We start from the raw sequence: 26,510 nt of genomic DNA, 5'->3' as shown, positions 1-26,510 counted from the left end.
AGGCAGGAGCTCAGATCCATTGTTGAAGGTCTCCACATAAACCCCCTGAGGGAACTAAGCCCTGTGAGGCCACCCTGCCCCTACCTGAGCACCTGAATTTAATCTCACAATGAATAGCAGCCCCACTCCCACCTAAAGCCCTGAGGCTGGGAAGCAGCATTTGAATGTCAGTCCCCAAGCACTGGCTGGGCTGATCTGGAGGCGAGGTGGGTGTGGATAGGACACTCAGAAGTCAAGTAACTGGCTGGGAAAATGCCCAGAAAAGGGGGGAAAAAATAAGACCATACAAGGTTACTTTCTTGGTGAACAGATATCTCCTCCCTTCCTTGCAGATGAGGAAGAACAATGCTTACCATCAGGGAAAGACATAAATGTCAAGGCTTCTGTATCCCAAACATCCAAAATAAATATTCAATGGGCTCAGGCCATGGAAGAGCTCAAAAAGGATTTTGAAAATCAAGTTAGAGAAGTTGAGGAAAAACTGGGAAGAGAAATGAGAGAGATGCAAGAAAAACATGAAAAGCAGGTCAACACCTTGCTAAAGGAGGTGCTGAAGAAAAATGCTGAAGAAAATAATACCTTGAAAAATACAATAACTCAATTGGCAAAAGAGGTTCAAAAAGCCAATGAGGAGAAGAATGCTTTCAAAAGCAGAATTAGCCAAATGGAAAAGGAGATTCAAAAGCTCACTGAAGAAAATAGTTCTTTCAAAATTAGAATGGAACAGATGGAGGCTAATGACTTTATGAGAAACCAAGAAATCACAAAACAAAACCAAAAGAATGAAAAAATGGAAGATAATGTGAAATATCTCATGGGAAAAACAACTGACCTGGAGAATAGATCCAGGAGAGACAAATTAAAAATTATGGGCCTACCTGAAAGCCAGGATCAAAAAAAGAGCCTAGAAATCATCTTTCATAAAATTGTCAAGGAAAACTGCCCTGAGATTCTAGAACTAGAGGGCAAAATAAGTATTCAAGGAATCCACAGACCACCGCCTGAAAGAGATCCAAAAATAGAAACTCCTAGGAACATTGTGGCCAAATGCCAGAGTTCCCAGGTCAAGGAGAAAATATTGCAAGCAGCTAGAAAGAAACAATTCAAGTACTGTGGAAATACAATTAGGATAACACAAGATCTAGCAGCTTGTACATTAAGGGATTGAAGGGCGTGGAATATCATATTCCAGAAGTCAAAGGAACTAAGACTAAAACCAAGAATCACCTACCCAGAAAAACTGAGTATAATACTTCAGGGAAAAAAATGGTCTTTCAATGAAGTAGAGGACCTTCAAGCATTCTTGATGAAAAGACCAGAGCTGAAAAGAAAATTTGACTTTCAAACACAAGAATGAAGAGAAGCATGAAAAGGTAAACAGCAAAGGAAAGTCACAAGGGACTTACTAAAGTTGAACTGTTTACATTCCTACATGGAAAGACAATATTTGTAACTCTTGAAACTTTTCAGTATCTGGGTAGTGGGTGGGATTACACACACACACACACACACACACACACACACACACACACACAGAGCACAGAGTGAATTGAATAGGATGGGATCATATCTTTAAAAAATGAAATTAAATGGTGAGAGAGAAATATATTGGGAGGAGAAAGGGAGAAATGGAATGGGGCAAATTATATCTCATAAAAGAGGCAAGCAAAAGTCTCTTTAGTGGAGGGAAAAAGAGGGGAGGTGAGAGAAAAACACGAAGTTTACTCTCATCACATTCCACTAAAGGAAGGAATAAAATGCACACTCATTTTGGTATGAAAACCTATCTTAAAATACAGGAAAGTGGAGGAGAAGGGGATAAGCAGGGTGGAGAGGATGATGGAAGGGAGGGCAATGGGAGGAAGGAGCAATTTGAAGTCAACACTCTTGGGGAGGGACAGGATCAAAAGAAAGAATAGAAGCAATGGGGGGCAGGATAGGATGGAGGGAAATATAGTTAGTCTTACACAACATGACTATTATGGAAGTCATTTGGAAAACTACACAGATATGGCCTACATTGAATTTCTTGCCTTCCAAAGGGAATGGGTGGGGAGGGAGGGATGAAGAGAAGTTGGAACTCAAAGTTTTAGGAACAACTATCGAGTTCTGTTCTTGCTACTAGGAAATAAGAAATACAGGTAATGGGGTATAGAAAGTTATCTGGCCCTACAGGACAAAAGAGAAGATGGGGACAAGGGAAGGGAGGGATGATAGAAGAGAAGCCAGATTGGTGATAGGGGCAATTAGAATGCTTGGTGTTTTGGGGTGGGGGAGGGGACAAATGTGGAGAAAATTTTGAACCCAAAAGTTTGTGAAAATGAATGTTAAAAGTTAAATAAAGAAATTTTAAAAAAAAGAGGTCAGGAACTTCAAAGACAGCAGAGAAAAAAAGATGTAAAGGAAGTAGATTCAGCAGTATCAGACCTTAAAATATATTATAAGGTGAGAGCATTGCTAAAATGTAAAAAGGAATAATTTTGACTATTTTAAATTAAAATTTTCTTGTAAACATAAAACCTATGTAGCCAAGAACAGAAGGAATGAAGAAAATTGAAGAAAATTATCTTAGACAATGTCTCAGATATTTGTAATTGTGTTGGAATATTACTGTGGTATAGGAAGTGCTGAGCTGGCTGATTTAGAAAAATATGGAAAGACCTGTACTTTTGAAGGAAGATGCTATCCACCTTCAGAGAAACACATAGGAGGAAATAAGCATAGAAGTGTCTTACATATATTTTTTATGAGTGTATATTTATAGATATATGTATATATGCACATATACACATAAACTTATACGTTATATACATATACATGTGTGTAAATATGTATATGTGTGTGTGTATATACCTATATGTGTGTGTGTGTGTGTGTGTGTGTGTGTGTGTGTGTGTATCCATGCTTAATAGTGGTCTTCATGCGAGGGAGGGGAAAATGAACTAAAGAGTGCACAGCACAGAACAATACAAGACTTAGAAGGAAGTAAAGAGAGACATGCGAAGTGGGGCAGTAGTGGCAAAGCACTGGCCAAAGGAGGCAAGCCATGGAGAGGCAGGGATCCAGAACTGCTTGGCAAAGGGGCACTGAGTGGCAGGTGGGCTTTTGTTGATGGGAAGGAAGTTGCAGTTATCAACAGAATAGAGGTGGGAATTTTCAGCTTCACATGGGTGCTCTAGGAATCAGCGATGGAAAAAGAAGTTGGAATGACCCCTTGAAAACTCTTGTGCCCTTTCCTTTCCCACCCTGAGGATGTCAGTAGGGTTCTGCCCATCAGGGAATGATTGCTTCTCCCATAACCTGCACAGATATACCTCATGGACACCTATCACTAAGACTGTCCTCTCCTCAAAATAACATGAAGATTCTAGAAGCAGTTACCAAATCCAAGGTTTTGTAAAAATCAGACCAGAAATATAAGAGATCAGTTACACCAGTAAAGCTATAAACATTCATCAATAGGCCAAACTGATTGGAACAAATACTCTAATTAGTAGAAACCCAAAGGAAAGTACCATAGAGAAAGAGGTGGTCTCCATTAAAGTATACTCCAAACTGTTCTATTCTAATGTGCTAGCTATGATTGTCCTGGGCGTGGGGTGGAAGTTAGGACACAAACACAGGCACACACACACAGAGGTATACAGAAACACACTCTCACATTTTCCCACACACTGGTGCACCAATGATGGAGCACTGAGAGGGATGAATTTGGGACAAGCCCATACACTCATGCACAGAAAGACTTGACCCTAATCTTCAACACCCATGTTTGTGAACCCATAATAAATCATTCAATAAGGAGTTTTAATCTGTTTCAATTGGAAATCCAGGTGAGGACACAAAGGAAAGTCTCAAAAATTCCTTCAGCAATATCTGAGTGACTTAGGACATGGAGAGATAGGGCAGCCAAAGGCAAGACAGGCAGAGAACCTTACCTCCTAGGGAAAGTCTTATGGAAAAGGATGATGGAAGATTTTAAATATTGCCTCATAAATGAGGATTCCTGTATTCCACTGGCCACTGACTTGACCAAGTACTCACCAAGTACTTACCTCTTCTCTCTATGTGTTCATTCATCTGAGCATTAATATGTTCTCTTATATAATGAATGTATGAATTCTCTCCTATACTGCCTAGTTATTCATATCAGTACTCATATGTCCAATTGTTATATATATTCTCTAGGAGACTCTGCAGTCTTATTGATAAGTATGCATTGATGAATAGAGAGGATATATAAATAAATGAATTATATGAGTTCTTTCTATGTATACCATGATATTATCATATGTATATATACACACACACATATCTACGTAAATACACACACTACACATGCACATGTACACACATATATGAGTAGGAGAATCATTCAGTTTTCATAAAGGGGAATAGAAAGAGAAAACAAAAGATACAAAGGCAATAAATATGTAGAGGAAATATTCCAGCACTTATGCACACAAAGCCCAGCAGTTCTGAAGAGATGGACAGAGGGCTGCTTGGACACACAGCAGGGGGTCGCTGGTCCTGGACCATGGGGTACTTTCCATCAGCACCCAGATCCGGAAATGACAACAGTCACATAATCCTTCTGGGAGCTCCTGTCTCTTTCAGTGGTGGTGAGATGGGGGAAATGCAACTGAGAGGGCTGTGGGGGAGGAGAAATGAGTTCCAGTGGGTGGAGGGGATAGGGATACTGACTGCAGGGAGTCCCTGAGTGGGATACCTGAAGCTAGCCAGAGGAGGGAGGAGTGAGGTCAGTGGGAGGAAGGCTCCTGCCTCACAAAAGTCACCCCTGACATCATCGGCCACTGGTGCACAGCCAGGGTCCCCCTTGCCCAGACCCAGATCCACTTTGCTGGTGTCTCTCTGAGGACCTCAGGGACTGCAAGTGAATACCTGAGAGGTGGGGGATGCCAGTGAGCCAACTCAAAGCCCTTAACATTTTAATTTGTATCCTGCCTGGTTAGTTTCTTTATACACAATTCTTTTACGGTACTTTAGGATAATTACCTACTTACTATTCCTCACACACTAAACATAATTTCAAAAAGTCTCCCATGATTGCACAAAGTGCCTGGCACATAGCAGGGGATCAATGAATGTTTATTGAATTGAATTGAAAGTAGGTGCATAATAAATGTTTGTTGATCAATTAATTGCCATCTTTCTGTGATGTCTCCTGTTCAATCAGGATACTGCAGTTTACTTAAAGTTCAGGAAGAAGAAAAATACTTCAAATGTCATTTTTTACTGACATCAAATATCATTTCATGGTTATATTCTATCTTGTGTTCAAATATTCCACACAGACGAATTCCAGAGTCTACTTTTATTGGATTTGAAGCTGTGGGCAGTTTACTGCTGGTTAAGGGGAAAAGGAATGGAGCTAAAGGAAGTTCTGAGATTAGTACAGGAGGGAAGTAATGAATTCCTTCAGTGCAAGTAGGAATTCAGGCCAAATCGTCAGTATCAAAATTACCTAGGAACCTCTTCATTGTAACAAAAGCCATCTGATATAGGACAAGAATTCGTGGCTGTGGAGACACCACTGAGTTGGTTCCAAACTTCAAAGTACCAGTTACTCAGCTAAGACACTGATATTACCCACTTACAAGCCCAGTATTCAGAGCAAATTAAAAAACTTGATCTTAGTTTTGATGGGAATTTATTAAAAACTATCAACAATTTGAGTGTGACTTGTCCGTTGTGAAATAAGGCGTGTAAGTCAATAATGGCACTGGGGAGCAGGGCTAGTAAATACAAAAACACAATCACTCTGGGAGTATAAGAATAAGATAGTGAGGCTAAAGGTCATTGAGGTCATTGCCCCTCAGTAAGCAGTAGGGCTGGGATTCCAATCCAGCTCTGCTATTTCCAAATGAAAGGATCTACCTATCACCTCCTGAAAGAGATCCAAAAAAAAAAAAAAACAACTTCTCGGGAATATTGTAGCCAAATTCCAGAGTTTCCAGGTCAAGAAGAAAAATTTTTTTCCAGTTACAGATTTAACATTTAACACTATTAAGCATGGATATACACACACACACACACACACACACACACACACACACACACACATATATAGGTTTATACACACACATATATACATATTTACACACATGGGGGGCAGGGGGAGGGGAGGAACGTGGGGGAGGGAGGCACGGGGGTGGGGGTGGGGTGGGGTGAGGAAGGCACCTGGGGGAGGGAGGCACGTGGTGGTGCCTCACCCCAGGGGGTCCTTCTCTAGGCGTTCAGAGAACATTTTAAAGAGCAGACACATGCAGAAAGATAGAATAAAGGGTGGCTGTAGGATTCAGCCCCTTAAAATTTTTAAAAAGCATAGTTAGCAACCATGATCTCAGAAAAGGTTTAAAGTAAATAGGCCAAATCAGAATTGCAAAATAGAGAAACTAGCCTGTGTCACCAGCACTGTTCAGTACTGCTGAAGACCATGTCAACTACCTGGACTGCATGAAAGAGCTGAGTGTACATGGGCCAAAACAGACACAGGAGCTGTGTGAACACAAACATAGAACACTGTTTGTACAGAAAAACTCTGATCTAAGTAACTGAAATAGTATTTACCCTTCTCAGCCAGGGGAAGACAAAGTAGTTTTTTAATATGACAATTTGGCTTAATTCAATGTCATTCCAATGTAATTAATAAATTTATTTTCTTGAGTTAGAAAAAATATATAATTCATTTGGTACAACAAAAGGTCAGGAACTTCAAGGAGACCAAGGGGATAAAAAAGACGGAGAGGAAGTAAATTCAGCAGTATCAAGCCATAATGTCTACATTACAAGGTGACAGCATTGTTGAAGTATAAAAAGGATAATTTTGACTCTTTTAAATTAAAATTTTCTCATTTAAATAAAGTTTGTGGAGCCAAGAACAGAAGGAATGAAGATAATTGAGAACAAGGTTTTTACAGAAAATCTCTCAGACAGGTTGTGATTGTGTTGGAATATTGCTTTGCTGGAGGAAATGCTGAAACGGTTAATTTAGAAAAACATGGAAAGGCCTGAACTTATAAAGATACTATTCACCTCCAGATAAGCAGATGACAGGAGGAAATAGGCATAGTATGGTCTTACATATTTCCGTATGAGTGTATGTGTGCATATAGATATGAATATGTATATATATATACCCACATGTATGCACGTGTATATACACACATACACACACATACATATATAAACAATGTAAATATAATATATAAATACATATGTGTATATATATAAAGTATCCATGCTTAATTGTAGCATTGGGGGAGGGGGGGGCTTTAGATCAATTAGAGATCAATTTTCTGCCCGGGTCACGAGTTAATTTGATTTGTCTTATTTTGCAGATTGATTTAGACGAGTTAGAGGCATGAATTAATGCTGATCCTTGCCTTGAGGGGTTTCAAAGCCCTGGAGCAACTCTTCTTTGTGCTTTGTTGTGTCTACCTTAGCCAAGCTATTGCATTTCTCTCTGGTGTAGCGAGCTGAGCAGATCGCTGGGAGAGAAATCGGAAGGGGGAGAGGAAAGGAAGGGGACTTGGAGAGACTTTGTGCTTCAGTGTTTCAGGTAAGATCTGAGGGTTTGGGGTTGTTATTATTTGCTAAGGAGGGTATGGCTGGGACTATGGGCGCAACTGGCTTTTACGCACGTACTAGGCGTGGGAGAGAGCGTTCCAGACTCTCGCACACACAGAGCCAGCCACGGTGGGGTTGGCAAACTCCTCTGCTATGACCGGCGGCGGCTGCCACTTCCTCCAGACCTTTTTTCCTTCCCTTCCCTTTCTTTTCCTTCCCTTTCCTTCTTGGTTCCTTCCCCTGCTCCCTCCACCAAACGTAGGAGAAGCCAGCTGGAGGAGAAGGGATGGGGGGGAAAGGCGTGCTCGGCGGCAGGCCGGGCTGCCCCGGCGAGTGTGGGTTGCGATGCCACTCCGGATCTCGGTGGTGCCCGGGAGCTGGCGGTGGCTGCTCTGGGAACCCTATCTGTGCCAAGCGGCCGCAGCTCGCTCCTGGACGCGCACTTACCCCGCTCCCCACCCCGCACCTAAACCCCAGCTGTGCTTTCGCTCCACCAACCCCCTCATCACCCCTTCCTCTCCTCTCCCCTCCCCTCCCCGTCTATCGCTACTAAACACCCCCTGCCAAGCGCACGGAGGTGGCCCATGGGGCGGACACAGCTGCCCCCGGGAACCCGCACCACCCCCCGCCAGCAGACGCGCACTGGGGGGCCCCCGGACCCGAGGCCGCCTGGCTTGTGCTGGGCGCTGCTCCCCGGCTTCTGTCGTTCTCCGCGGTGACCCTGAAAGCTCCATGAAAGCCTCCATTGTGGCTCTGGTGCGGATGCTGCCCCGGGGCGGTTTTCTTTTTTTCCTCTTTTTTTTTCTTTCTTTTTTTCCATTAGAGGGACCAGGTCTCCCTTTTGCGTGCAGCTGGCCGCGTGTGGTTTCCTCTCCCCCGGGCAGTGCCGAGTGCTGGTCCAGTCCCTTGTGTATCCACCCCTGGGCCGACCTGCAGAGCCCTCTTCCTTCCAACCTCTGTCTGGGTTACACCCCACCGCCACCTTTTTTGGGTGCAAACGTTTCATTTAGTTTTTGAAAGCTCTCATTTCTCTTCCTGCCCCCTTCCCTCCCTTCCTGGATAAAGGGGAGGACACAAGCTCTGGATTAGAAGTCTTCTTGGGGGGCTGGGACTGGCTGCGGGGTGGGGGAGGAGGAGGAGGGGAAAGAGGAGGAGGAGGGGAAAGAGGAGGAGGAGGAGGAAGAGGAGGAGGAGGAGGAAGAGGAGGAGGAGGAGGAAGAGGAGGAGGAGGAGGAAGAGGAGGAGGAGGAGGAAGAGGTGGTGGTAGTGGTGATGGTGAGCGCTGCAGGTAATGGCTGTGGCTTTGCTGCGCTGCCCTCTTCCCCGCGGTATCTGCAGCGCCCGAGGCCGGAGCCCGCATCCTTCCCTCCCCTCCTGTCTGCCAAGGTTCCCTTAAACCGACCGCGCTTCCTCTCCGCCTCGCCTGCTCGGCTTGCCCCCATGGCCTGGGCGGCGGGGAGGGTAGGTGCTCTTTGGCTCCGATCCCACCCCTTTCCCTACTCGGGGAGAAGAGATTATTTCCCCCCACTTTCACTGAAGTGGGCTGTGTGAGCTTCTTTTCCCTCCACTCCCACTCCCCGCGGGAACTAAAATAAGCACTCCGCTTCTAGCCCGAAAAGACAACACCAGAAAATGGGCTTTTTATTGGGAGGTCAGGCTAAAAGTGAAATCGACCCTTCAAAAACATTTTTCGGATATTCGGATAGTTTCTAGCTCAGGGATCCCCATACCTTGACCCGAGGTGGTAGAAGGAAAGTAACGTGTCTACTGATGCACACACACTCCCCAATCCACCCACCCCACTACTTCTCACTGTTCCCATTACACCCGCTAGCCCGGTCCTGACTCTTACGCATCTGCCTTTGTGCTTTCTGACACTTGCACCGTAGCTGAAGCGCTCTTCTCTTATCAAAATATCTCTCTACGTGACTGCTCCCGAGGCAGGATGGCCGAGAGCCAAGTCCCCAAAGTTGCTGCTTTGTGAGTCTGGGAGCAGCTCGCAGAAACTCTCCAACATCCCTGTGGCTTTGACTTCCTCTCTAAAAGCTGCAAAAACAGTGGGAAAAAGGAATTTGATACAAATACTGCATGATCTCTCAGATAACAGAACTGGCTGCTTTCGAGTAAATCCTTGATTTTGGGTCTGAGCGTCTCTGTGTGCTTCTGTCCCTGGTTGGGGAGGGTGGGGGTGGAGGAGAGACATTAACAGTTTAACATACTCATTCTTTAAGGAATGTTCGCCTTCTGTTTTCAATCAGCTTAGGTGGCAGCCAGAGATTGACGTTTATTTGAGAATACCCTCTGGGTACCAAGCAGGCTTGGATTGCTTTAGCCAATGAAAAATGAGCAAAATGCTTTTACCTTCTCAGCAGTAGACTCCTTAAGAGACCTCCTGGGGTGTGTGTGTGTGTGTGTGTGTGTGTGTGTGTGTGTGTGTGTGTGTGTGTGTGTGTGTGTGTGTGTGTGTGTGTGTGTGTGTGTGTGTGTTAAAGAAGAACATTCTCTGTGTGTGTACCTCAAATGTGTTTTTAATGTGGAAGATGAGAAAACAGAGGATTATCAGGACTAATTCTCAAAAAAATGTAATGACATCTGATCTGCAAACCAAGGATGTACCTAGTGTTTTTAGAATTTGTGGAACCTAACAGCTAGGCCATTATTGTCTTTTACAGCAAGATCACTTTATTTATCTATTAAATTAAGGAGCAATCAGCATGATTCATTTTTTGCTACCATTTTTATACCTCTTGGTGAAATAAAGGTGCTTGGGGTGCAAGACTATACACTGACTTTAACAATTTGGTTGATGCTTCTTACTGCTCCTTGAAAAAAGATTGTTAGTTACTATAAGGAGATAGGTTTGAAATCTGCATAATTACTTGATGGAGGTGATCACATGGAATTTTTAAACTCTGAATCACAAAATAATGTTCGATGCTTGCTCATAAAAAGCAACTGATGCTACCTGAAAAAAAATGGCCTCAACATAATAAAGACATTTCTAGGTTAATTTAGTGTGTGATATCTTGTAAAATTTACCATCAGAGTATTCAAAATGACTGCAGTGATTCTGATGTATTAATTCTACTTGGAGCACAGCACACAACCCCCCTTCCCCCACCCCTCTCCACGCACACATGGAGCTTTAGCACAAACATACTAGAGGTCTCTCCTAACTGAAACATATTAGTGTGTTTAGAGTTCTTCCTTTAGTGTTTGAACACTAGCTTTATACAATTCTGTTTGGGTCCATCCTGATAGAAAGGCAATTTAATGTGTCTCTTCATATTCCCTGATTTTTGGAAGGCTTTCTTTTTATTCACTGCACCGTATTTATTTTCCAGACTGGATTACATCCTTATTAGGAAAATGACTGCAAGAAGACTGACCCTTGATAATGATTTTTTAAAAGGGCGTCTAAGATTAAAAGCATACCATTCAATTCGTAAAATATTATTGGGCCCCAAAATTGTTTAACCTGTGCACTTTGTTTCCAAAAAGAAGAACCATCAAAGTGAGTGGAAGATGTGTCATGATGGGGAAACTGAAGATTCATGTCCCCAAAGCCCTGACTAAATGTCATCTCTTTCAGAAGTGATCACTTGCCCTGGCATTTCTCTAAAAATGTTATGCTTTTGATTGGAATTATACCTCAAACTATTGCCCTTCAAACACTTTTTTGTTATGATAAATCAGCTTCCCAAGTCTTTATGTTAATTTAGGTTGTGTTTTTTAAACTACAGTTTTGAACTTTTATGAACAATAACATCTTTATAGGAGCTTTTGTAGGCTCGATGAGACTATTGAGTGTAGTCTTGTAGAACCGAGTGAAAGTGGGAAACAATTAGATTTTAGTATCATGGATTCAGGGCTACAAAGAGCTTTAAAAAGAATGAAGGTCCAATGCTTATTTATTTAACTGAACCTCCAGAGACTGAGAAAGGTGAAGTGACTTGTCCAAAGTCACACAGCTACTAAGTAGAAGAGGAAATCTAAACCCAGGTCCTCTACCTCTAGTTAAAATGCTCTTGAACTTACATAATGAATTCATACTTGGTTGCTGATGAGAGTAGACTGCAGAAATGGTATTCAGAAAATGTAATTTAGAATGAAATAGTCTTTCATCACCAACCACATTTCATAATATGATGTGTTAACTTAGGGGACTTAGAAAGTTGCATAGAGTTTACTAGGCAACAATTCAGATGGGTGAGACTGAACGAGAATTATGGGTTAGATTTACATCTTGAGCGACTCTTTTCAAAACTGAGGCACCTAGCACAGTAGTAACATATAGGATATGAGTTGTACATAATCTTTTTATTTCTTAATTAGAGAGTCCATAAAATTTGTTCTCCTACTTTCTTTTACTATACTCCATTGTAGGACTTCGCTAATTCTCTGCTGGATTGGCATTTGTAATGATTTGGATAAGGGCTGGGCTACAGTTTACCCTTTTTGTCAGCAAATATTTTCTTGACAGTGGAAATCAATTGTGTAACAAGATTTCAGGAGGAATTCCTAGAACTCTTAAGAGAATAACAGTTTGAAGCTCTTTAAAGAAGCAGCCATTTACACACAGAGTGATTTGCTAATTATAAACTCTTCTTTTCAATTCATTGCATTAAATCATATAAAGATCTCAATTTCAGTGCTAGTTAATTGAGGCTGGTTTGTATTGCCCACATAACAGCAACTCTCATTGCATTTCTTTAAAAGTATTAGTCTTGTTTAAAAAAAAAGTCCTGATTAGTTACATATAACTGAATTTACTCTTCCTTTACACTTCTTTCTCTTATCCTTCTGTAAATATACGTTGTTAGTATAATTTTTCTTTCTACCACTCTTCCCTCTTTCATCATACAGTTTTAATCTGAACTTCATTCTTCTAATATTACTTCAGTCTGGTATGATTTAAAGAACTTGTTTTTGACAATAACAAAACTGTGTTATGGGAAATTATGTATGCCATAGTCCAAAATGAAATACAAAAGCTTTTACTAATTTGGATTGAGGAAAAAATTCCTTCAGATACGTGTAGCACCTCTTCTTATATTCCCCAACTTGCATTCCAACTCCTGGGTTGGTTCCTCAGAGGACACTTGTGGGTCTACATTCCAAACACTATGGCTCACAAGCCCAAATTAATAGGTTTCCTATGAACAATCAGTCAGTAGACATATTTTAGTTGATAGCAAACACTAATGTGCCACAGAAAGAAAAAGAAAGAAAATAAATCTAGGTTGTGTTCTCCCACATAACATCCATAGGAAGAGTGGGTACAAACTTTGACTATAATTGTTCTGGGGCACACCTCTAGGAAACAGCTGTAGCCAGGGCAACTTATTTCAAGAACTAAAGGAAGTTGAATTCCTTTCATTCCTCATGGAGTCCTTATGCTTCTCCCTTCTACTTGTCAGACTGCTCAGCTGGGTTAGGCATCTGGATAGTAAAGCGGCTAAAGTGTTAGAGTTACAATCAAGAAGATCTGGGTTTAAATACCACCTCACACTCACAGTTGTGTGACCCTGGGAAAGTTACTTAACTTCTTGCAGACTTGGTTTTCTTATAGGCAAATGTGATAATCAAGTGAGTTAATGTAAGTAAAGCACTGTGGAAACCTTAGAACACTGTATAAATATTAGCTATTATTGTTGCCAGGGCTAGTTTTTCTTGAGTCCATAGTCACCTCTCTTTTTCCTGCTAAAGGTGCTACTTCTTTCCTCTTCACATAAGACTATCTCTTTTTTTTTTCCCTATCTATCTGGAGAGTATATATCTCTGCTTCCTGATGAGTAGGGGATCTCCTACTAGTCCAATAACTTGACTTCAAAGTACCATAGCCAAATAGGGAGGGGGAGAGAGAGAATTCCTTCCTCTTCCACCCCTCTGAGAGAGAATCAAAGATTTTTATATCCTCTCAGAACCTCAGTTCTTGCTTAACTGCTGCCTTGTTCCTGAACTGACTCTAAAACAGCTTTTTTAAGGGCTATCATGGTTAATCTTCAAGCTACTGGCCAACCCCCTTTTTCAATTCAAGGAATCTTTCTTTTGACTATGTAAAATAATAGAGTATCATAGACGCATCTTTATATTTACTTTAACATCTCATTATCTGCCTTTATTTCCTTTTATTATATCCTGAGTTTCTTTGGGAGGGGCACGTGGGTTGGTCAAACATGAGTTCTCTTTTTTTCGCATTCTCCCATATTTCATTTATTTATTTGTCCATTTACTTATTTATTTGGTTATTTGTTTATTTATTCTTAGTTTTCAACATTCATTTCCACAAGATTTTGAGTTCCCAATTTCTCCCCATCTCTCCCATCCCCCCGCCCCAAGACACCATGCATTCTGATTACACCTTCTCCCAATCTGCCCTCCATTCTGTAACACCCCTCCATTCTCTTATCCCCATCTTCTCTCTTTTCTTGTAGGGCAAGATAGATTTCTCTACCCCATTACCTGTATTTCTTATTTTCCAGTTGCATGCAAACACAGTTCTCAGCATTTGTTCCTAACACTTTGAGTTCCAACTTCTCTTCCTTCTTCCATCCCCATCCAGCCCCACTGAGAAGATAAGCCATTCAATATGGGCTATACATGTATAGTTATGCAAGGGAATTCCATAATAGTCATATTGTGAAAGACTAATTATATTTCCCTCCATTCTCTCCTGCCCCCCCACTTATTCTATTCTCTCTTTTGACCTTGCCCCTCCCCAAAAGTGTTTGCCTGTAATTACTCCCTCCTCCTATTTGCCCTCCCTTCTATCATGCCCCCCACCCCACTTATCCCCTTCTCTCTACTTTCCTGTAGTGTAAGATAGATTTTCAAACCATGTTGAGCGTGCAGCTTATTCCCTCCTTAAGCTAAATGTGATGAGAGTAAGCTTCACTTTTCCCCTCTAAACTCCATACTTTTCCCCTCCATTGAAAAAAGCTTTTTCTTGTCTCTTTTATGGGAGACAATTTGCGCCATTCCATTTCTCCCTTTCTCCTCCCACTATATTCCTCTCCTACCCCTTAATTTTATTGTTTTAGATATTATCCCTTCCTATCTAACTTACCCTGTGCCCTCTGTCTATATGTATATGTATGTGTGTATAGGTGTATGTGTGTGTGTCTGTGTGCATGTGTATGTGTAATCCCTCAAACTACCCAAGTATTGAGAAAAGTTTCAAGAGTTACCAATATTATACTTCCATGTAGGAATGTAAACTGTTCAGCTTTAGTACGTCCATTATGATTTTTCTTTCCTGTTTGTCTTTTCATGCTTCTCTTGATTCTTGTGGTTGAAGGTCAAATTTGTATTCAACTCTGGTCTTTTCTTTGAATAACCATTTTTCCCCTGAAGTGTTACACTCAGTTTTGCTGAGTAGGTGATTCTTGGTTTCAATCCTAGTTTCTTTGACTTCTGGAATATCATATTCCACGCCCTTCGATCCCTTAATGTAGAAGCTAAATCTTGTGTTATCCTGATTGGATGTCCACAGTACTTCAATTGTTTCTTTTTCTCTCCTTCATCTGGGAACCCTGGAATTTGGCTACAATATTCCTAGGAGTTTCTCTTTTTGGATCTCTTTCAGCAGGTGGTCGGTGGATCTTTTCAATATATATTTTACCCTCTGGTTCTACAATACCAGGGCAATTTTCCTTGATAATTTCATGAAAGATGATGTCTGGGCTCTTTTTTTGATCATGGCTTTCAGGTAGTCCTATAATCTTTAAATTGTGTCTCCCAGATCAATTTTCCGGGTCGGTTTTTTAAATGAGATATTCACATTGTCTTCAATTTTTTCATTCTTTTGGTTTTGTTTTGTAATTTTTTGGTGTCTCATAAAGTCATTAGCTTCCATCTACTCCGTTCTAATTTTTAAAGAGCTATTTTTTTTTCAGTGAGCTTTTGAACTATCTTTTCCATTTACCTAATTCTGCTTTTTAAAGCATTCTACTCCTCATTGGCTTTTTGGGCCTTTTTTGCCACTTGAGTTAGTCTATTTTTAAAGGTGTTATTTACTTCAGCATTTTTTGGGTCTCCTTTAGCAAGCTGTTGATTTACTTTTCATAGGCAGGTACGAGGTGGATGTGAGGGGGCAGAACTTCACAGGCTTTGGGAACAGCTTGCAGAGTATCTTGTTTGAAGAAATAACAGGAAGGCCCGAGTCATAGGATGGTAGAGTAGTTGGGAAGAGACTGGAGGGGAAGGTAGGGGATGGGTTGTAAAAGGCTTGAATAGCCAAGTAGAGGGTTTTATGTTTGATCATGGAGGTAATAATTACTGGAACTCACTGGGTAGGAGGATGACCTAGGCAGACCAGTTCATGAGAAAAATCATGGCCACAACTGAGTGTAGGATGGTCTAGTGGAGGGAGAGACTTGAGACAGGGAGACCACCCAGAAGGCTAGTGAGGTCATGAAGACATACAAAGCATGACAAACAGCCAGTACAAAATCACAGAGAAGGAGGGTGGAGTATCATGGTAGACGAATTGTACCAGCATGACTGGATTGGGGAGTATATGGATGGGGAGGAAAGTGTAAGAAGCCTAGAAAGTTAGGAAGGGGCCAAGTTATGAAGAGATTTAAATGCCAAACAGAGGAGTTCATATTTGACCCTGAGTCAGGGAGACCAGTTAAAACACTATTGTAGTAGTCCAGACAAGCGATGATGGAGGCCTGGACTGGGGCTGGATGGGTGGGAGAAAGGGACATGTTCAAGAGGTGTTATGAAAGAAGAAATGACCAGATTTAGCAATAGAGTGCATATATGGAGTAGATGAGAGTGAAGAGCTGAGGACGATACTGAAGTTGTGGACTTGGGTGCCTGAGAGGATGGTGATGTCCTTTAGAGTAACAGAAGAGTCAAGAGAGTGAAGAGTTTGGTGGGAAAGATAATTAAGTTCTGCTTTAGACATGTTGAGTTGGAGATGCCTATGGCACATCCAGTTTGAGATGTACAGGAGGCTACTGAAGATGTGTGATTTTAGCTCAGCAGAAGGAGTCTAGCTGTATATATTGATCTGGGAATCTCTGCATAGACATAATTGACCCCATGGGAGCTGATGAAATCACAAGATGAGATTAGACAGAGGGAGAAGAGAAAGGAGCCAAGGGCAGATCATTGGGGTATACTCAAAGTTAAAGGGCATGACATGGGTGAAGAACCATCAAAGGAGACTGAGGAACATTCCAGCAGACAGGAGAAGAATCAGGAGAGAGCAGTGACATGGAGACCTACAGAAAAGGGGATCAATAGTGTCAAAGACTGCAGAAATATCAAGGGAGATCAGGACTAAGAAAAGGCCATTCGATTAACATTTCAAAAGATTGCTGTTAAATTTGGCAAAGGCAGTTTTCAGATGAATGATAAAGTAAAGCCAGATGACAGAAGATTTAGAAGAAAATGAGAGAAGAAGAAATGGAGACACCATTTGAAGATGACTTTCTCATGGAGGTTTTTTTAATGTTTTCTTTTTTCCCCAGTTACATGTAAAGACAATTTTTAACATTCACTTTGAAAAAATTTTGAGTTCCAAATTTTCTCTCTCCCTCACTGAGATGGTAAACAATTTGATGTAGGTTCAATCATGAACATTTAATATGTTTAATCATATACAAAACATATTACCATGTTAGTCATGTTGTAAAAGAAAACATAGACCCAAAGGAAAACACACACACACACACACACACACACACACACACACACACACTATGGAAGGTGAAAAATAATATGTTTCAGTCTGCATTCAGACTCTTATCAGCTTGTTCTCTGGAAGAGATAGCATTTTTCATCATGAAGTCCTTTTTTTAAAAAAAAAAATTATTTAGTTTTAGTTTTCAGCATTCACTTCCACAATATTTTGAATTTCAAATTTTCTCCCCCTCCCTTTCCTCCCCCCTCCCCAAGATGATGTGCAATTTGTATAGGATCTACTTATACATTCATATTAGACATGTTTTCATATTAGTCATAATATAAAGAAGAATTAGAAATAATAGTAGGAACCACAAGAGAGAAGAAACAAAATAAAACAACAAAAGGAAAGGAGAAGAAATAGTATGCTTCCATCTGAATTCAGACTCCAAAGTTCTTTCTCTGGATGTAGACAGCATTTTCCATTGTGAGTCTTTGGGATTGTGAGTCTTTGGGAACTGTCTAAGATCCTTTTGTTGCTGAGAAGAGATAAGTTTATCAAAGTCAGTCATCATACAGTGTGATTGTTACTGTGTACAATATTTTCCTGGTTCTGCTCATTTCATTCAGCATCAGTTCATATAAGTCTTCCCAGGTTTTTCTGAAGTCCACTGCTCATCATTTCTTATAGCACGATAGTATTCCATTACATTCATATACCACAATTTGTCCAGCCATTCCCCAGTTGATGGACATCCCCTCAATTTTCAATTCTTTGCCACCACAAAAAGAACTGCTATAAATACTTTTGTACATGTGGGTCCTTTTCCTGTTTTTATGTTCTGTCTGGGATACAGACCTAGAAGCAGTATTGCTGGATCAATGCACAGTTTTATAGCCCTTTGGACGTAATTCCAAATTGTCTTATGAGTCCTTTCTTGTGGAGTTTAACCATGAAAGGGAAGAAAGGTGTAGTATGATAATTAATAGGAAAGCATCCAATGAGGAGTTTTTTAAGAAAAGAGGAGACATCTATATTTGTAGGCATCAGGGAGGGAGCTAGTAGGTGAGGAGAGATTGAAGAGAAAGGGTAGAAATTAAATAGTAGGGGTAGTCTTTTGAAGAAGACAAGAGGAAATGGGGTCAAGACTATATGTGGAGGGCTTGGCTTTGGTGAGAAGAGCTACCTCTTCATCAGAGACTGGAATAAAAGGAGACTAAATAGAAGATTATGTCAAAGGAAGTTGAGATGAAGAGAGTTGAGAACAAGAAAAGGGAGCTCCTGGCAAATGGTCTTGATTTTGACTTTATTGGTAAAGTATGAGATTAGAAACATGGTAAAAGGATGAGGGAGAATGTGCTGTGGGAGACCATGTATGTGTGTATGCATGTATGTACATACATAGCTGGAGGAAACAAGAGGTTTGCCTTGCTACAGTGAGAGCCCAGTGGAGATTAGACAACACAAATGTTTTATGACCCAGACACCACTATCAAATGACTTCCTGAGCTCCATTCAGTAGTGTATGAGTTCAAGTTAAGGTATATCAGATTGTAGTATCCTGTCATTCATTTTAGGTGGAGTGAGGTGACTGATTAACCCTTCCTTATAGAACAATTGGTTCAAAAGTAGAAAGGCATATGAAGAGATAGAATGATAAAAGATTATGGTCAGATAAAGGAATCTGGAAATGCTTGAAAGTCAGTGGTAGCAGTGAAAAAATGTAGGGTAGGACCATTCCAGTGTGTGCCCAAGGGGAAGTAGAGGAGGAGGTTATGGAAGTTGAATAGATTGAGGAAATGAGAGATTAGGATATTTGAGGAAAAGTTCCTGACAATTACAGCTAACTAAACATAGATTCCTAACCTAAGCACAGAATTACAGCTATCTAAATGCAGAAACTGTAGCAGGCGATAACGAGTTTCCTATTATCGGAAGAAACTAGATCCTCTTACCAACCAACCGTCAAGGATTTTTTAAGTGTCTTCTCTATGCCAGGTACTAGTGACACAAAGATAAAAATGGAATAGTCCCTGCCCTCAAGGAGTCCACATTCTTTATTAGATGACAACAGAACCTATGTGTGTATGTATATGTATATCTGTGTGAACTTGTGCATATATGTGTAGGAAGGATGGTAATGTGAAAAAATGGAAAGTGAGGTTGAAACTAGGTTATGAAGGGCTTTAACATCAAATGGGAGTTCATATTTGATCCAAATGTAGAAGGGAATTTCTAAAGGTTCTTTTTTTCTTTCTCCTCCAAATTTATTTATTTATTTGCTTTCAATTTTCAACAATCACTTCCACAAGTTTTAAATTTTCTCCCTCTGCCTCCCCTCTACCTCCCAACTCTACACGTACATTCGTATTAACCACGTTTCCACATTAGTCATGTTGCATAGAAGAATTAAAACGAATGGGAGAAGGCATGAGTAAAACTAAACAAAACCAAACATAAGAAAAGAGAAAATAGTCTACTTCATTCTGCATTCCAACTCTATAGTTCTTTCTCTGGATGTGGATGCCACTTTGCATTTGGAGTCCTTTGGAAATGTTTGAGGTTCTTGAATTGCTGTGAAGGACTAAGTCTATCAAAAACAGTCCTCTCACATTGTGGCTATTACTGTGTGTATGATATTCTCCTGGTTCTGCTCACTTCATTTAGCATTAGTTGATACAAGTTTATCCAGGCATTTCTAAGGTCCGCCTGTTCATCATTTCTTTTAGAACAATAGTATTCCATTACATTCTCACACCACAGCTTGCTCCGTCATTCCCTATTTGATGGGCATTCCATCAATTTCCAGTTCTTGGCCATTACAAAAAGAGCTGCTGCAAATGTTTTTGTACATGTGGGTCCTTTTCTCATTTTTATGATCTCTGTGGGATACAATCCTAGAAGTGGTATTGCTGGGTCAAAGGGTCTGCACATTTTCTTATAGCCCTTTGGACATAGTTCCAAATTGCTCTCCAGAACGACTGGATCAGCTCACAGTTCCACCAACAATGAATTAGTGTTCCAACTCTCCCACATTTTCTCCAACATTTATCATTTTCCTGTTTTGTCATGTTAGGCAATCTGATAGGTGTGATGTGCTACCTCAGAGTTGTTTTGATTGGCATCTCTCTAATCTAGCGATTTAGAGCATTTTCATTTGACTATTAAGAGCTTTAATTTCTTCATCTGAAAACTGCCTATTCATATCCTTTGACTGTTTATCAATTGGTCAGTGACTTGTATTCTTGTGAATATGACTCAGTTCTCTATATATTTTAGAAACGAGTCCTTTATCACAGACAATAATTGCAAAAATTCTTTCCCACTTTTCTGCTTCCCTCCTAGTCTTGGTTGCCCTGGCTTTGTTTGTGTAAAAACTTTTAAATTTAATGTAATCAAAATTACATTTCATAATGTTCTCTATCTCTTGTTTGGTCATAAATTCTTTCATTCTCCATAAATCTGACAAATAAACCATTCCTTGCTCCCCTAATTTGTTTATAGTATCACCTTTTATACATAGATTGTGTACCCATTTGGACTTTATTCTGGTATACAGTGTCAGACGTTGGTCTATGCCCAGTTTCTGCCATGCTGTTTTCCAGTTTTCCCAGCAATTTTTATCACACGGTGAGTTCTTACCTCAGAAGCTGAGGTCCCTGAGTTTTCCAAAGTTTCTTGACCAGGAGAATGACATAGCCAGAACGGTCCTTTAGGAATATCTCTTTAAAACCCTGTGAAAGCTGACCACCTGACTAAGATACATTTATTCCCTCCACATCGCAGCTTTCTCCATCACAGTTTATATATACATATATACATAGATATATGTATGTAAGTATGTATGTATATATATATATATATATATATATATATTTGTGTTGCCATTTTACAGATGAGGAAACTGAGTCTCAGTTCAAATGACTAGTTCACCCTATTAGTAAATGTGGGAGTCGGGACTTGAACCCAAGACTTCCTAGTTCTAAGTCCAGAGCTCATTTTACTATACATTCTTGTTACGGTGCCAGGATCATTTCCAGTGTTGAAAATTCCACTGTATTTTGCACCATCGTTATGTGGGTTGTGACGCATCCATTTATAGTAACCCAAGTGTGTACAAATTGTATTTATTTATCTCTCCTATCTGGCTCCACCTTAGATTGTCAACACCTGATGGGCTTGGATCATGTCTGCTTATTATTGTACATTCTTACTTATCTCTACTTTTCATCTCCCATCTCCCTTCCAAAGATTCCTTACACATAATGGAAATTCAATAGATGTTGTTTGTTAATGATGTCAATCAATTTCAGGTTTCAACTTTGGGGGAAAGAAGGAAGAGGCTATTTTTTTTTAAATTGAGTAACACCTATCACAAATCAGAGAATATTTTTAAAGAGAGGACATAGTTTATTTCTTTAGCTCTTTCTTTAGTCAAACTGAACCTGTTTTTCTGTGCATGAAGTTCTATGTTTATACTTGTCTCCTCTTTATCTAGCAGCATCACGATAAATGAGATAATCTATACATGACACCTGGAATGTTATTTTCCAAGGTAACAAATATAGACATGAGACAGAGCACAGTGAACAGATTTGGACCAAACAAAGAGCTGTGGGCCAGACCCGCATCCAGACTTTATAAGACTGTGGGTAAATCCTCATGGAATTTTTTTCCCTCTAATCCCCTTGATCAGGCATGTGGAACCAGAAGTAGGCAGATTGAGAACAATCTGAATCGCCAGAAAGTAGTTATTACTTATTTTAAAACATGAAATCCTAGAGTGACTTATCATGAATCTAAGTCACAATGTCTCTTAGCCTCTCAGTTTCCTCTTCTATAAAATCAGGATAGTCATAGCAAAGACATCCCAGAATTATCATGGTGGTCAGAGAAAATATTGTTAAGAGCTTTGCAAATATCATATTGTTATATGTTATATCATATTGTTAATATCATCACTTGTCCATTTCCATGGAGGGGTTCTGGTTAAAGGTTCAGTTGAAATAGGTGACCTTTGAGTTCCCTTCCAAGGTTCCCTTCTGAGGTTCTCTAATTCAGTGATACTGAAGAAGCACATAGTTATTTTTAGTTAATTAATTTATTTTTCAACATTTATTTTATTTACATTTATATTTCAACATTCACTTTTATAAGATGTTGAGTTCTAAATTTTCTCCTCCTTCTTCCCCACCCTCTCCCCAAGACAGCATGCAATCTGATATAGGCTATATAAGTACAATCATATTAAACCCGTTTCCACGTTAGTCACATTGTACAGAAGAATCAGAACCAAAGGAAAACACCACGAGAAGGAAGAAAAAGACAAAATAGCATGACAAGCATATATATTCATTAAGTATCTGTGGGCACAGTAACCTCCCCAGGCCCTGGGGAAATACACGGGTCAGTCATGGTTCCTATCCTCAATGTAACCCCCCCCAAAATATAATTCATTCTTTGAATAGAAAAAAATAATAATTGATGATACTCACTTCGCACTTTAAAGTTTGCAGAGTACTTCTCATATAGCTCATTCTGTGATACATACATCAGAGAATTGCAAAGCCAGGTTTCTGGGAGGTCCAAGGGGTCACATTCCTTCCTTATAGGTAACCAACTAAACTGCTAAGAGGTTAAATCACTTATCTAAGGATGTTCTTTGAGACACTAGACACAGTAGCATATTTGCTGTGTTGAAAAAAAATATCTAAATTATTTATCTAAATAAAATATCTAAAAAAAAAAATCTAAAAAATATCCAAAATCTTTGAAAATACATCACACCACCATTTTAGAAGCAGTCACTTCACATGCACATTGGTCCTCTGTTTAATGTTTTATTGCCATTGTTTTGGAGTCTTTGAAATTTAAATGAAATATCCAAACAGGAATGCAGTTGATTTTATCCTCATAAAGTCATGTTAATTCTGATGGTAAATGCTATGAAAAATATTACTGTGTATTAGAAATCCAGCAGAATTGGAGTCCAGTCCCTGTTCTCCATTTTGGAGTTCAAAGGCAAGCTTTCAATCCCATCTAATTTAAGTAATTAAAACCATCTTAAAGGGAAAGGGGGAACTGCAAAGCCCAACCAGTTAATGTTTCAAATGGCAAATTCTGACCAGAATTTTAAAGGGCAAGGAAATTTACACGTTGACCTTTTGTCCCACATTACCTCTAGACCTGTTGGTACATCACCTGGTGATATAGCCCCATTAACCTCCTGAGGGCTGAACTCTGCGCGTAATCGGAAAATCATTCATTTAATTCTCACAGCATGGAGATACACCATCCTCCAGATGCAGGAACTGATTTTATTTTTAAATTGGAGAATTAGGCCATGATGCAGTGGTGACAAATTTAAACTTTTGTTTAATTTTAAACACAATTTAAAAACTTTTGTTTTGATACCGTTTTACATATATAATGCTTGGAGACTTTTATTAGAGTGCATCATCCCCAATGCAGTGGCTGTTACGGTGGAGTATTTAACTCTATTGTAGAGGCCCTGGTCGCACAATTAGCTGTCACTTTAAAAATTCATCTTTAGCAATCCAGAGAGGACTCGTGAATTGAGCACAGGGCTGACAGCCAAGAGCTCCCCAGTGAGAACCCCAGGTCTGACATTCCCTCCTGGGGCTCTGGACAAGCCCCTGATCCCTTTTCTTGTCCTTGAGTTTATGTACAACAACCCCCCTAACTCACTCAGCCCTATCTGGCTACTGTTAGGAACAGCTATTTGAAGTTTACAACCTAACTTGTCAAAGAAAGGAATTAAAATGACTGTTACTATGTTCTCCTGTTGTTGACTTTGGTGTTAAAACTGCATTTCCTGAGCACACAAATTTCTGATGAAATCAGATCTTGTTCACACATAGTAGATGTCTTGGGAATGTCCTTCTTTTAAAAGCAAATGCAGTGTCTTGGATTTAATACAAAATAATGAGTCAGCTCGGGGACCAGTAAGGTAAGGGACACTCATTCACTGTATGTTCATCTTATAAATAATGTGGGAAAGGAATGCATGAGGAGGGGATGCAGACTTCTCACCAAAAAGCCTCCTATGGCTGGAGGTATCTCAGGAGCTACAGTTAGGAATTTTTGTGGCCTGGGTAAGAATCACAAATAACACCCAAGACAAGTCCATGAAATGTGCCCTCACGCGAGAGGGTTCTGGGGCACCATCCTAGAGGTAGGGAAGCAGAGACCCTAGCAGGGATCAGGGTGGACTTATGCAGGATAGAACAGGGAAGCAGCTTACTCCAGCTCTTATGTGGTAGCTTCCTGTTTTACCAATTATTCTTGCTAAGTAGGTGCTGAACTGCTGAAAGTTCATAAATGCTGCATCTGTTCCTAAATTTACTGTAAAGTAAGGGCTTACAGCTGTGGGTATGAATGGATGGATGAATGAAGGAAGGAAGGAGTAAAGGAATGAAAGAATGAATAAGCCCTTCTGTGCAAAGTGCTGTACTGAGCACATTGATACCAATTGAAAACCAAAGATGGTCCCTTCCCTTAGGGAGCCCAACTTCTAATGGGAGAGCACATGTGCACACGTGCCCGCCCCCCCCCCCCCCCCCCCACATACACATACACATGCACCATAGGAAGTTTCAGCTGCAAGTCAGATGGAAAGATCCCATAGTCCTCAGGATTCCACAGCAAACAGTGGCTGATACATCTTCTCTACCATCAGTGATAAGGCCACATTTCTGATGGAGAACCATTTGTCAATGCCAAGGACTTTGATGTCCAGAATTTTCTATTCTGGGTCTTCAGTGGCTGTGACTACAGTTGGTCAGTAGTTGGACAGTGGTCAAGATGGTGGTGCCACCTTGACTCATATCACACACACTGCCTCCTGTCCCAGTCTCACGGTGCCTTGCTGCCTAACGTAGGCTGACTTGCCTGCCCAGTAGATACATTGCTACTTTGATAACAGTGTGTAGGGATACCCTGGAATGAGAAGAGATGAGGTTGCTACTGAAGTAGTCCAGGTGAGAGGCAATGAGTTCCTGAACTAAAAGCTGTTCAAGTAAAGAAAAGGGGTATCTCAGAGAGATGTTGGGGAGGTAAAATGGGGCAGAGGACTGACAACCAAGAGCTCCCCAGTGAGAATCCCAGGTCTTTCCAAAATCCTAGTTCTTTGAAAAATGCTTTGATATGTGGGAAAAGAAGAATTTAGACTCAGAGATAATGTTGAAGTTGTGAATCTGGCATTTGAAGAATGGGGATAGCTGGTACAAAAGGAGATGGAGGGTTGGGTATGAGAAACAGAGAAAAGGCGAGTTTGGCTGGCTCACTGAGGAGGGAGAGTGACGGACAAGGAGGCTGGAAAGAGAGTTTGAGGTCAGGTTGTGGAGTGCTTGAAGACTAAATAGAAGCATTCATATTTTATCCTACAAGCAATAAGGAGCCACTGGGTTTTACTTGGTAGGCAAGTGACAGGGTCAGATGAGTACTTCAGGAAAATCCCTTTGGCAGCAATGTGTAGGAGGGACTGGAACAGGGAGAGGCTTGGGTCAGGGAGGCCAACTAAGAAGTCACTGCAGCAGCCCAGGTAAGAAGTGAGGATGGCCTAAACCAGGGGTGGGGAACCTGTGGACTCCAGGGCATGGATGGCCTTCTAGGTCCTTGGGTGTGGCCTTTAGACTGAGTCCAACTTGTATAGAACAGATCCTTCTATTTAGAGGATTTGTTCTGTGAAGTTTGGATTCAGTAGAGGGCCATATCTGAGGACCTAGAGGGCCCCATGTTGTGGCCTTGGGGACATAGGTTCCCCACCCTTGCCCTAAACTAAGGTGACCTAAGAAGAGGCACTGACATGTCAGTCAGTTAGCATGATGGTCAATGATTAGAGCTTTGAGGCAAGAACTGTGAATTATAGAATATATGGAATATAAGTAATGGATGTTTTGATTGTTTTATAACTAATATGTATGTGTAATACTTAAAGATTTACGTAGGTAGTACATAGTACAAGTTTTGTTATTCATATTTTTCGGATAAGGAAACTGAGGCTCAGGGATGTTACATGACTTACCCATGATCATACAGCTAATAATTACAAAAGCTGGGATTTGAACCTGTTTCCTAGCTCTAAGCCCAGCACTCCTTCTGTTGTACCTTTGTAAATGGAAAAAGGAAGATCAATCAATCAAACACTTTTAAGCACCTGCTATGTGCCAGGCACTGTGCTAAGCACTGGGGATACAAACAGGGCCAAAAAAACGACCCTGCCCTCAAGGAGCTTAATGGTCTAACCAAAGAGACAACA

At 40.6% G+C, this 26,510-nt stretch overlaps 1 long non-coding RNA gene across 1 annotated transcript in view; it reads left to right on the top strand.

Annotated features, from left to right (window-relative positions):
* The first annotated feature begins 7,394 nt into the window (after window positions 1-7,394).
* LOC140515522 (uncharacterized) overlaps window positions 7,395-26,510 on the top strand; it is a 53,078-nt gene continuing 33,962 nt past the window's right edge. The window contains exon 1 of the long non-coding RNA XR_011971064.1: window positions 7,395-7,582. This is a non-coding gene — a long non-coding RNA (uncharacterized lncRNA). The remainder of the gene's footprint in view (window positions 7,583-26,510) is intronic.

The sequence above is a fragment of the Notamacropus eugenii genome, chromosome X, assembly GCF_028372415.1.
Source record: "Notamacropus eugenii isolate mMacEug1 chromosome X, mMacEug1.pri_v2, whole genome shotgun sequence".
NCBI classification, from domain to species: Eukaryota; Metazoa; Chordata; class Mammalia; order Diprotodontia; family Macropodidae; genus Notamacropus; species Notamacropus eugenii.
Note: the sequence above shows the minus strand (reverse complement) of the source record. Positions and strands in the feature narration are given on the sequence as shown.